Raw genomic sequence first — 12,948 nt, 5'->3', positions numbered from 1 at the left:
CAAGGTCCTTTGCTGTTGTTCTGGGATTGATTTGCACTTTTTGCACCAAAGTACGTTCATCTCTAGGAGACAGAACGCGTCTCCTTCCTGAGTGGTATGACGGCTGCGTCGTCCCATGGTGTTTATACTTGCGTACTATTGTTTGTACAGATGATTGTGGTACCTTCAGGCATTTGGAAATTGCTCCCAAGGATGAACCTTTTTGTTTCTGAGGTCTTGGCTGATTTCTTTTGATTTTCCAATGATGTCAAGCAAAGAGGCACTGAGTTTGAAGGTAGGCCTTGAGATACATCCACAGGTACACCTCCAATTGACTCAAATTATGTCAATTAGCCTATCAGAAGCCTCTAAAGCCATGATATCATTTTCTGAAAATTGTTTAAAGGCACAGTCAACTTAGTGTATGTAAACTTCTGACCCACTGGAATTGTGATACAGTGAATTATAAGTGAAATAATCTCTGTAAACAATTGTTGGACAAATTACTTGTGTCGTGCACAAAGTAGATGTCTCAACCGACTTGCCAAAACTATAGTTTGTTAAAAAGAAATTTGTGTAGTGGTTGAAAAACGAGTTTTAATGACTCCAACCTAAGTGTATGTAAACTTCTGACTTCAACTGTATGTTGTTCTCTTTAGTAGGGATGTCGACAGATCCCCTAGGTCATGTCCCAAATGGCACCCTATTCCCTATAGACTACTTGCGGAACAATGGGGTGCCATTTAGGATGTATCCATAGTATTCATCCTGGTTATTTTGCATTGTGAATATATGGTACAGTATTACCATTTTGCATAGCGGTGGTCACTGACTTGTTAGCCCTGTGAAGGACTAAATGTAGCACAGAATAGCCAGAACTCTGTTCTCCAACCACTAATAAATAGGAGGAGGCAGTGGAGTAAGGTTACCATTTGTCACGTTCTGTCCATCGTTCGTATGTGTTTTCCTTGTTTTAGTGTTGGTCAGGACGTGAGCTGGGTGGGCATTCTATGTTGTGTGTCTGGTTTGTCTATTTCTATGTTTGGCCTGATATGGTTCTCAATCAGAGGCAGGTGTTAGTCATTGTCTCTGATTGGGAACCATATTTAGGTAGCCTGTTTTGTGTTGTGTTTTGTGGGTGATTGTTCCTGTCTCTGTGTTTGCACCAGATAGGACTGTTTAGGTTTTCACTTTTCTTGTTTTGTATAGTCTGTTCATGTATAGTCGTCTTTATTAAAAACATGAATAACCACCACGCTGCATTTTGGTCCGCCTCTCTTTCACCAGAAGAAAACCCTTACACCATTGGTAATACGACTTGTCGTGTTGGATCGCAGTTCTTATTCTGTTGAGTCTAAATCAAGTTCCTGAGTACGTCAATCTAGTAGATTTTCATGCTAACCAATTTACTTCTATGATGATTGGGAAGGAAATCAACAGATTTCTCTCTACATTTCACTAATATTTTGGTGATAGGGGTTGTATATCAGGTTCGGGGTGAATTCAGTTGTCAATTTAAGAAATGTAATTAACAAGTAGAATTTTTTTTTTTAAATAGGGCAGTTTTTTATTCATGATCTCAATTTCTCTGTTTTCAATGAATTCAGTTGTCAATTCAGGAAGTGAAAAATCCACAAATAAAACAATGGGCAATTTTACATTTTTGAATTGACAAATTAACTTTTATCTTTCTTTTAGAGGAAACCATATGCAGTGGGGAGAACAGGACAGGTGTCTTTTATACAGGTAACAAGTTCAAACAGGTGCAGTTAATACAGGTAATGAGTGGAGAACAGGAGGGCTTCTTAAAGAAAAACGAACAGGTCCGTGAGAGCCGGAATTCTTACTGGTTGGTAGGTGATCAAATACTTATGTCATGCAATAAAATACAAATTACTTAAAAATCATACAATGTGATTTTCTGGAGTTTTGTTTTAGATTCCGTCTCTCACAGTTGAAGTGTACCTATGATAAAAATTACAGACCTCTACATGCTTTGTAAGTAGGAAAACCTGCAAAATCGGCAGTGTATCAAATACTTGTTCTCCCCACTGTATGTAGTGTGGTGTTGCTCACAACTTGTGAGGACACAACATGTCTCTGGGTTTAAAAGATGTCACTAACTAAACCAATAGAAGCCGACGCCTGGGTTAAAAGGTGATTCGACCTAACATCCTATCTTTTTTAGTAATTAACACAACCTGTTTTGAAGTGAACTCCACAAAGCCCTGTGATCTCATTTATTAAACTTGGTGGTGAGACACGGAAGGGAATAACACGTAATCACTGCTGCTGGGCACTTGGTTCATCATCCCAACACTTTAACTTATCACACCAGTGATCTATCTAAGCAGATACACATCTCGTCCCTGCTCTCTCACTCCAACAACTCTACCTTCAACCATATTAGCAGATTTTCTTTGTCAACATTCTCATCGTAGAGCGTTCTTGTTTTATGTGCCTCTCTTCATCTCACCAGACCAATAACTCGGACTACGTTGTTTATTTTTCTCTTGCGCTTTCCCTCTGCTCCTATTTTTCACTCTTCCTCAGTGCGTCACCGTCCTGTCCGTGGTGTTTGAGTGGCAGAAGGCAGAGGGGGGAAGGGAGGAGGAGGAGGGGGGTTTACGGATAAGGAGTGGCATTAAGCAGGTTTGGTGAGGTAAAGTGGGGTTTATCTCGACAGCTTTGGGGAGCTGCAGCTTATTAGGGTCAGGGAGCTTTACGACAAGAGCAATTAGGGCTGGCCTCTGTGTGGAGCTAGCAGGAGGCCTACCACTAGATTGGCTGTGTACAAGGAGAAGAGGAGGCAGAGGAGGGGGGTGTATGTGTACCGAGGGAAGACCAGACATGCTGGAGCCCTCGGCCTAGTGGGGCTTTTGAGGGGGGCTTTTTTTTGCGGGTCACTTCATGGATGAGAATTGCAGTGAGGTAGCAGTGACCCCAAAACTGGAGAGACCGGTCGTGTCCCAAATGGCACCAATTCCCTTTTGTATGGTGCACAAAGTATTAAGAGCTGAATGACCTTTTGTCTATTGCCACAGCATGTTAAACAGACAGTCATTGAAAATGTTCAGCATTAGGACCTTATTGTGCGCTAATGACGGCTTCCCCTGTTGATTGACCATTGGAAAGCACTTGACTGGAAATCAATGCCTTTCTTAATTGATTGCCCCTGAGGAGATAAAGTTGTATCGAATTGACTTCAAAAGAATGTGCAAAGTAGAAATAAAAATAATGTTGGGTAAATTAATTAAATACTGTTGATTATTACTTGACTGAAATCAACTTAAATTGCCCCTGAGGAGATAAAGTTGTATCGAATTGACTTCAAACGCGTCTCTGTATGTTGGGTTTTTACATCCAATTAGTTAGGTTTACATTCAGATTTGTATGCATATGTAAACATTTGCGAATTTTCCCACCAGTGGTTGGTCTCCACCAAAAGGATATGTTGCAGATAGAAATCAGTGCTTGATGACAACTTCTGTTACTTCATGTACCGAAGAAAAAGAATCAGACCAGCGGAATTTATTGGAAAGGAGCCTCAAGCTCATATCATGCACTTTCACCATCCTGTGAAGTTCAACATCATTTTTTTCATCTACCCGCACTGTATCTGCCAGCTGTTGGCTAGAGAGTACATCCCAAACCCAGAGTAGGAACATTTAGCTATTTAACACGACAGTTTCTGTGACAAAACTATCAGTAAAGTTGAAAATGTGGAAATGAAATGGAAACACATTGAACATTTCCCCAAAATTTCGGTACACGGTATTCAAATCATATTTGAGAAGGTCCGGTCACACAAACTTCCTAGGTGGCAAAGGTCCGGATAGATATTTGAATTTATCCGCGTAGTAAGAAACCCCTCGCTACCCATGCGACCCCAAACTGTTCACACTCCTCTTGTTGGCGGAAATAACAGTTCGCAGCTGTAAAGCAAATTTCCTGCAAATCTACACATTTTGCCATGGGGTTAGCCTAGCTTACCTACTTAGCTAACATGGGCAAGTTGATCAACTGGACATTTTTTTATTATATTATTTGATTTATATTATTTGACCGGTTATAAATAGCTGTAAGTGAATGTGATAAAAATAGGAAAACTGCCAATGCACTATTACAACTCCCAACAGCAGAAAGTTCACAGCCAGACTGAGTCCCCCCCCCCAAAAAAAGAAATCCTGTTTAAAGTCAGGACCCGTGGTCCGTATTGACCCCGTTCTTGATTTGGATCCGGGACCAAGTCTGCCTATTGAGTATGACTGCCCTATACTGTCCAACAAGAACTAGTTGTTGAGTGTTACATGTCTGATGAGTTCACCTGGATTCCACTATGAGGTCAGGTCATGACGATCAACATGTTACAACTTAACTACTTATGAAATGAAATACTTATAAAATAAAACATTTTATGTGAACTCTACAAGCAACTCTTCAATAAAAAAAGATGCAAAGCAATGTGAAAAGTAGAAACCAAAATGCATTTCAGTGAAAAGGTGAGACATGTTTGTGTCTCAGGGGTGAGAGGAACAGGAACAGGTCACCTCTGGTAACACTTAACACCAGGCAGAGCAGCCTGGACAGAAGTGAGCTGAAACATCCGTTTCACTTAAACGAGTGTGAGCTTATCAGTCATCAATGCCAGCTTTAGGAGCAGGCGACCTGTCTGCTTACGGAACAAGCTCCCACCGATGCACGCATCCAGTTCACTCATGGCCAGTTAAGTCGAGTGTTCTTGGACGCCCTGGCTACCTGCGCTTTAAACGTATCCCGCTAAATACGTCTCCCTTCGCCCTCCACCACCGTGGTACTCAGCTAGCGGTTGCAGTTCTAATAGGACGTGACACCGCCCGGGGGGGAAGAAAAATCAGGCCTAATGGATTTAGGTAATCCCTCTCACTGAGCCTCACCAGCGCCTTGCTTATAGCCTCCTCCTCCTTCTCCCACCGTCCTCTTTTATCCTCCCCAGTGCCCAGCGCCTTGCTTGTATACTCCTACCCACTGTTGCCGGAATTCACCAGGAGAGAACAAACGGACGGGGGCAGGCTGGACAGGGCATCCCCCTCTGACACAGTCGGGCACACACTGTCACACAAATACACAAACACACAGAGTTGCGCACACACACACACACACACACACACACACACACACACAACAAGGAACCAGAACCTTGGAGTCGGGAACCCACTGACCAGACACTGACACTAGCCACATAGAGCTAAGTTAAATCTGTCTCCTCGATCAATGAGCTAATGCAAGCTCCTCTATCACAATAATTTAGTAACAGATGAAGGATGGCACGATGCAATTGGCCTATTGTACTGTGTCTGTAGACTGGCTGCACATTCCCTGGGCCCTCACAGTTTGGCTCCCAGGATCTGCATTAAATCTCAGAGGAGAGGAGCTTATCCATAGTTCTGGTACAGTACACAGTACAGTACATACAGTGATATACAACATGTATTTTCTTATAGGAAAAAGCAGAGGAGATCATTTTAGAAGGAGTTGTTTTTAATTTTTGCCGTGGCTTATTTCCATTTATTCTCCATTTCTTGCAATAAATTAATATTAACCATGCTGCAAACAATGTCTCAGAATGTGTCTCTCTCTATGGGCAACTATCAATCAGTCAATCATTAAAGTCTAGTCAGTGCTCTAAAGAGTATTTATAAGCTCAGGTCAGTGTGTATGTAGTGCACTCCTATCAGTACATCTAGGTGACATGAAGGCAGACAAAATTAGCACACAACAAACAAACTTTACTGAGCCTTTAAGCACTCTTAAATAACCATCCTCTACCCTCCATCCCTTCATCCCTCCCCCAGCCCTCACTTTATTCACCTGTCCCTCCCGGGGGGGTAATTTGGCGGAGCTGCAGAGTGGCTGGGCTGGGGCAGGCAGGTGGGGCAGGGTGGGACAGGGGGGACAGGGGGCTCAATAGAGGTAAGTCACTGAATCAGGAATTAATGAGTATTAAAGTATTAGGTGAGAATAAGTCCTACCTTTTAAGCCCTTTAGCATTCCTAAACAACTCCAATAACACCTGTTATATCAAGGAATCGCAGCGAGGCTGCGTGGTGTGAGAATTCAATTATTTTTCCTCTATTAAGTCACCTAAGACATGATGGCCAAACTGGTAAGCAGATAGTTCTCTGTGAGTTCACAGGCATGGAAGTAAAGAGACTTGAAAGACAATGTCAATTAAAATGTTAAGCACAATTTCTGTGAGTATGATATTCAATTTGACTACAATTGGTAGAAATAAAATATAACTCAATAGCAATTTGAGTCATAACATTTTGACCACAAACCAACATTTGACAGAGGTGCCTATTGAGTTACAGACAGAATCCAGAATTGGACAGTGTTCTTTCTTTGACACAGAGAGCTTCTAAGATTCCAAAGAATTCTAAGATTCCATGTTCTCTTCTCTAAGCTTCTCGTCTCTGAGTTCTCTAGGCTATGATGTCATGGCAGTGAAGCCAGCCAGCCAGGCTCAGACAGACAGACAGACAGACAGACAGACAGACAGACAGACAGACAGACAGACAGACAGACAGACAGACAGACAGACAGACAGACAGACAGACAGACAGACAGACAGACAGACAGACAGACAGACAGACAGACACAGACAGACAGACAGACAGACAGACAGACAGACAGAGATGACAGTACAGACAGACAGACAGACAGACAGACAGACAGACAGACAGACAGACAGACAGACAGACAGACAGACAGACAGACAGACAGACAGACAGACAGACAGACAGACAGACAGACAGACAGACAGACAGACAGACAGACAGACAGACAGACAGACAGACAGACATTGGCCCTCCTATTGTTCTAACCCCTTACATCACCACCATGACCACTAGCAGCCATTGCTGCTAGTCACGAATCACAGTAATCATAAGCACAAGGGCCAACAACCAGCCCAGCAAACAAACCCCGAGAGTGATCCACCCATCCATCCTCAAGTCTATTTTCTAGTGCATAGAGCATAAATTAGACAACATTGTTGGTTGGTTGATAAGTCATCAAAAGGAGATCTCCTTGTGTAAGCTCATCTTCACACACAGCAACAGTGATACCTTCCTTAGGCGGAGCTATAGAAATACTAGAGCAGGCATCCCCATCCAAGACCACATTCTGTGGTGGAGTGCCGTCTGGGACTATGTTAGGAAGACGGGCCGTTTGTTAACTGAACCTGAAAAAAACCCATCCAGGGGGAGGAGACAGTAGTGCTAGCAGTAGAGAGAGACGTCAAACAGGTCCTCCTTGGGGAGGTGGATCGCTATCAGATAGCCCTGGGGTTGGACACAGGCAGAGAGACATACACGTCGAGAGACAGAGACACAGAGTACACACGCACACAGGTTGGACACACACACACACACAGATAACACAATTGAATTTAGAACACAAGTCGCCCCATCGTATTAGAGTGCCAGACTCTCTCAATACAAAGGTCATGAGAATGGAGACTTGAACCTAGAGAACAACCTTCTACAAATCATGAATAATTCAGCATCAATTGATAGGCTGATGATGTGCCATCCAGAGAATGAGGGGGTACAGCATGTTATTCTGGGTGATGATATCCCATCTACAGTGCATTCGGAAAGTATTCAGACACCTTGACTTTTTCCACATTTTTGTTACGTTACAGCCTTATTCTAAAATGGATTAAATTGTTTGTTTTTTCTCATCAGTCTACAAACAATACCCCATAAGTCTCTGAATGTCATTGAGTAGCCCAGCCAGAGCCTGAACATCTCTGAAGAGACCTGAAAATAGCTGTGCACAACACTCCCCATCCAACCTGACAGAGGTGGAGAGGATCTGCAGAGAAGAATGGGAGAAACTCCCCAAATACAGGTGTATTTACTCAATGAAGACTCAAGGCTTTAATCACTGCCAAAGGTGCTTCTACAAAGTACTGAGTAAAGGGTCTGAATACTTATGTAAATGTGATATTTCCATTTTATTTGTAATAAATTAACAAACATTTCTAAAAAAAACTGTTTTTCCTTTGTCATTATGGGGCATTGTGTGTAGATAGATGAAGAAAAAACAACAATTTAATCCATTTTAGAATAAGGCTGTAACTTAACAAAATGTGGGAAAAGTCAAGGGATCGTGAAGGCACTATATAATCCTGTCATATACTGTACCTCGCTTAAAAACAGTCAACTGAGATTGAGTATAATGCAAACAACAAAAACAGTTATGTTGTTAATAATACGTAGTAGATGCTGGTTAAAATAAGAGCTTTGTGGGGTCTTTCTGACTGTGCTAAAAATTTAGACGGGGATTTACTCCTTGTCTTTCAATCCACCACAAATATTTGCCTCCACAGTGACTGCTATCTCAATCCTCCGTGCTCACCCTGGGCCAATTGAGGCAAGAGACTTTGCTCTTTCTCCTCCTATAGCACCTCACAACAGCGGAAGGGGAAGTGAATATATTGTTTGTTTGGTGAATGACCCCTGGGCATATGGTGCTGCCTGGGAGACCCTCCTATGTGGGGAGGGGGTGGGGGACACTCGACCTGTCTGAGAGGATACTGGTATTGAGTTGCAAACAAGTTTGTAATTAGCCCCTACTTCACTTGCTGGGATGGAATTAGTGTGTGTGTGTGTCAGTGTGTGTTATGCGAGTGCATGTGTGCTTAATTCATTTGTTTCGGTGTGTTTTCCTGAGCTCATTGCGTGTGTGTTTGACCTCCTTTCTTTAGGAGGAATAGGGGTTGTGGCCGGTGATAACGATAACACTAATTAGTTCTCCTCCCAGTTGCTTGTTAATTGCGTTGAGTTGTGGATTTATACAGCATGGTTGGATGGGTAATACCCCGCCACACAGGGCCCCAGACCCCACCCCCTGCCTTGCGTGTTGGCAAAATCAACAGCTCATTTTTAAGCAGGCGACTTCTTGTTTAAGTCTAATTAATTATGCCAAGTGGGGTTCCACCTCCACCATCATGTCCTGGCCTGCGTCCCAAATGGAACCCAATATTTCCTGTGGTGCACTACTTTTGACCCGGGCCCATAGGCACTATAGGGAAAAGGGAGCCATTTGGGATGCAGGCCTTGTTTTGTCCAGAAAGGGGAAGAGGTACAGGGAGGGGAGGGGAAGAGGGGAATGAGGACTAGATATGTTCATATGGTCACAGAATTAATTAGAACACAAAAGTATGTAACTATATAACTCTGGTAAAAAAAAAATGATCAGGACAAATAGATGGGAAATGTTGCTACAAGGTTGATGACCACTCTTCAGTGGTCATGTGTTAAACACTATGTGTTTGGTTCAGCTTGTAAACTTTCCTTGCAAAGCTTGCAAGAGTGCAATTTTGACAACACAGCCAGGAATATAAACTTTAGCAGGCTTTATTGACATGCTATCGTGTTGTATCATATCAAAACGATGCCTCTATAAGGATGTGTGGCATTCAATAAATCAATACAGTTTAAACACCCCTCACACACTGATACTGACTGGCACACACCATCATAATCTCCTCATCCCATCTCCATCTATGATTAAGAAGATTGGTAATCTCACTCAGTCTGCTCTCAAAGTGTTAACAGATTGGTGGGATTTGGAAGGGGGTAGAGGGGGTGTGTGTGTGTGTGTGAGTATGTTTACGCAAGTGTGTGTACAAGTGTGCATTCAAACGCGAGAAGTCTCTAAGACCCAACAGCGTCAGATTAACTATAAGGTATGATCTTCCCCCGGCTCATCTAATTTCTCCCCCCTTCTGTGCTCCTCTATACTGGCTGTGTGAACAGACACTTGCACACACACAGTACAATCCCTCCCTCCCGACAGACAGACACACACATAGGCACACTCACACTGCACCCCACTGCCCTGATAATATGGATGGGCTGTCATCCTCTGCCCACTGTTTGTACAGGGAATCTATACCTTTGTCTTGAGCTATGGACTGTTTGGATTTACTTCCATTTGAAAAATAAGAATTTTGTCACAGTTTTTTATACATTGTTGTCACGTTCTGACCTTAGTTCCTTTGTGATGTCTTTGTTTTAGTATGGTCAGGGCGGGAGTTGGGTGGGCAGTCTGTTCTTTTTTCTATGATTTGGTATTTCTGTGTTTGGCCTGGTATGGTTCTCAATCAGAAGCAGCTGTTTATCGTTGTCCCTGATTGAGAACCATACTTAGGCAGCCTGTTTTCACCCTTGAGTTGTGGGTGATTATTTTCTGTTCTGTGTTTTTCTTCACCGTACAGGACTGTTCGTTTGTCGTTTTTTTTTTTTTCCAGTGTTCAGTTGTTTCATTAAAGAATATGAACACTTACCACGCTGCGCATTGGTCCTCTTCTTCTTCCACCCATGACGAGCATTACAATTGTGTTAGTAGAGTAATTAAAATAATAATAATAATATTGAAGTTAAAATGAATATTTTTACAAGGATATAATGTATAAACATTTCAAATATTGACCTGTACACACTGGCGGACTCACCGTTAGGCAACTCAGGCCATTACCAAGAGCATCACATCATCGGGGGCCTCGTGAACTTGGCAGAATTTTGTTTAAAATGATCTTGCCTAGGCTTATATTGTTACTTTCACAAGCTACTTTAGTTTCCATTTGCCTTTTTGTGATAAAGAAATGTATCCATTGAACATGTATTCTGCACAGAAGGTATACAGTTGTTGAAATAAATAATAATATTGTCAGGTATACTCCCTCCCCGGCCTCTTGGTCATCAGACTGCTGATGATCCCGCACACCTGTCACCATCGTCTCGCGCACCTGCGCCTCATGACACTCACCTGGACTCCATCACCTCCTTGATTATCTTCCCTATATCTGTCACTCCCCTTGGTTCCTTCCCCAGGCGTCATTGTTTCTGTTTCTTGTCTGTGTGTGTAGTTCGTGTTTCTTGTTTTGTATTATGTTTAATTGATTTATCCCTGAGGAAGGCACAGTGATGCCGAAACGTTGGTAAATACCCATTAAATTGCTGGGAGATTATACATGGAGTCAGCGACTTTCTCTATTTTGATAGTTTATCATTTATTTATTAAAACACTCACTCCCTGAACTTGCTTCCAGACCCTCGCCGACATTATTACAAATTAAATCTAGCTTTGTTTATATATGTCCTGGTTTTGAGTGTATTTGGTCATTTACATCTGGCTTAGAACATTACATCTTACACTACATGGCCAAAAGTATGTGGACGGCCCTTCAACTTAGTGGATTCGGCTATTTCAGCCACACCCGTTGCTGACAGGTGATTCAAATAGAGTACACAGCCATGCAGTCTCCATAGACAAACATTGGCAGTAGAATGGCCTTACTGAAGAGCTCAGTGACTTTCAACGTGACACCATTATAGGATGCGAAGTGGTAGGCCACACAAGCCCATAGAACGGGACCCGTGAGTGCTGAAGCGGTGCTAAAGTGCGTAGTGCTAAAAATAGTCTGTCCTCAGTTGCAACACTCACTACCGAGTTCTAAACTGCCTCTGGAAGCAACGTCAGAACAATGACTGTTCGTTGGGAGCTTCATGAAACGGGTTTCCATGCTCGAGAAGCCGCACACAAGCCTAAGATCACCATGGGCAATGCCAAGCGTCGGCTGGGGTGGTGTAAAGCTTGCCGCCATTGGACTCTGGAGCAATGGAAACGCATTTCTGGAGTGATGAATCATGCTTCACCATCTGGCAGTCCGATGGACAAATCTGGGTTTGGCGAATGCCAGGAGAACGCTACCTGCCCGACTGCATAGTGCCAAATGTAAAGTTTGGTGGAGGAGAAATAATGGTCTGGGGCTATTTTTCATAGTTCAGGCTTGCTCCTTAGTTCCAGTGAAGGTGAATCTTAATGCTACAGCATACAATAACATTCTAGTCGATTCTGTGCTTCCAACTTTGTGGCAACAGTTTGGGGGAGGGCCTTTCCTGTTTCAGCATGACAATGCCACCATGCACAAAGTGAAGTGCATAGAGAAATGGTTTGTCAAGATCGATGTGGAAGAACATGACTTGCCTGCACAAAGCCCTGACCTCAACCTCATCTAACACCTTTGTGATGAATTGGAACACCGACTGCAAGCCAGGCCTAATTGCCCAACACCAGTGCCCGACCTCACTTATGCTCTTGTGGCTGCATGGAAGCAAGTCCCTGCAGCAATGTTCCAACATCTACTGGAAACGCTTCCCAGAAGAGTGGAGGCTGTTATAGCAGCAAAAGGGGGACCACCTCCATATTAATGCCCATGATTTTGGAATGAGATGTTAGACGAGGAGGTTTCCACCTACTTTTGGACATGTAGTGTGTCTGTAGTCAATTCAATTATGCTAGTAATTTTCAAAGGTTTAGGTTATAAAACAAAATAAGAAAACTAAAGAAAGAACATCTCCCAATAAAATAAAGTATTTATTCAGCTATTACAGTTCAATTCTACATAAAGTCAGAATTAATTGTCTGTTGTCTAAATGATAAATGTGTAAATGTAAACGCATATTTGTGTTTTGTAGAAAGATTGTTGGACAAGACTAAACCACTTGACCTGTTTCTAAACCATGACCCTTTCTTTGCATGACCACAACTTCTATTTTAAAACTTATATGCACACAGAATTCATAAGCATGGTCTACTGGATTGGCACGGCATTGATGTGGTTCTGTAGTCTAGAGACTATGGATGTAAACTGTCCAGGGTTACTGTCAATTCCATTTCAATTCCATCAATTCTGGAGACTAAATGAAATTCCAATTCCAGAATAAAAAAAACATTTATTTTCAAATAGGATTTTCCTGAACTGACCCCAACCCACCTCCACCACCATACACAAACGTATTAACGTTATTTCCCCTAAACAAAACAGTAGCCTAATAAATACAATTATGAACAATTAAAAATAATATGCAATGTGCCTAAAGACCCAGAGCATATATCAATTCCCTATAGCCT

The sequence above is a fragment of the Oncorhynchus nerka genome, linkage group LG8 (genome assembly GCF_034236695.1).
Source record: "Oncorhynchus nerka isolate Pitt River linkage group LG8, Oner_Uvic_2.0, whole genome shotgun sequence".
NCBI classification, from domain to species: Eukaryota; Metazoa; Chordata; class Actinopteri; order Salmoniformes; family Salmonidae; genus Oncorhynchus; species Oncorhynchus nerka.
This window is presented reverse-complemented; position numbering follows the sequence as displayed.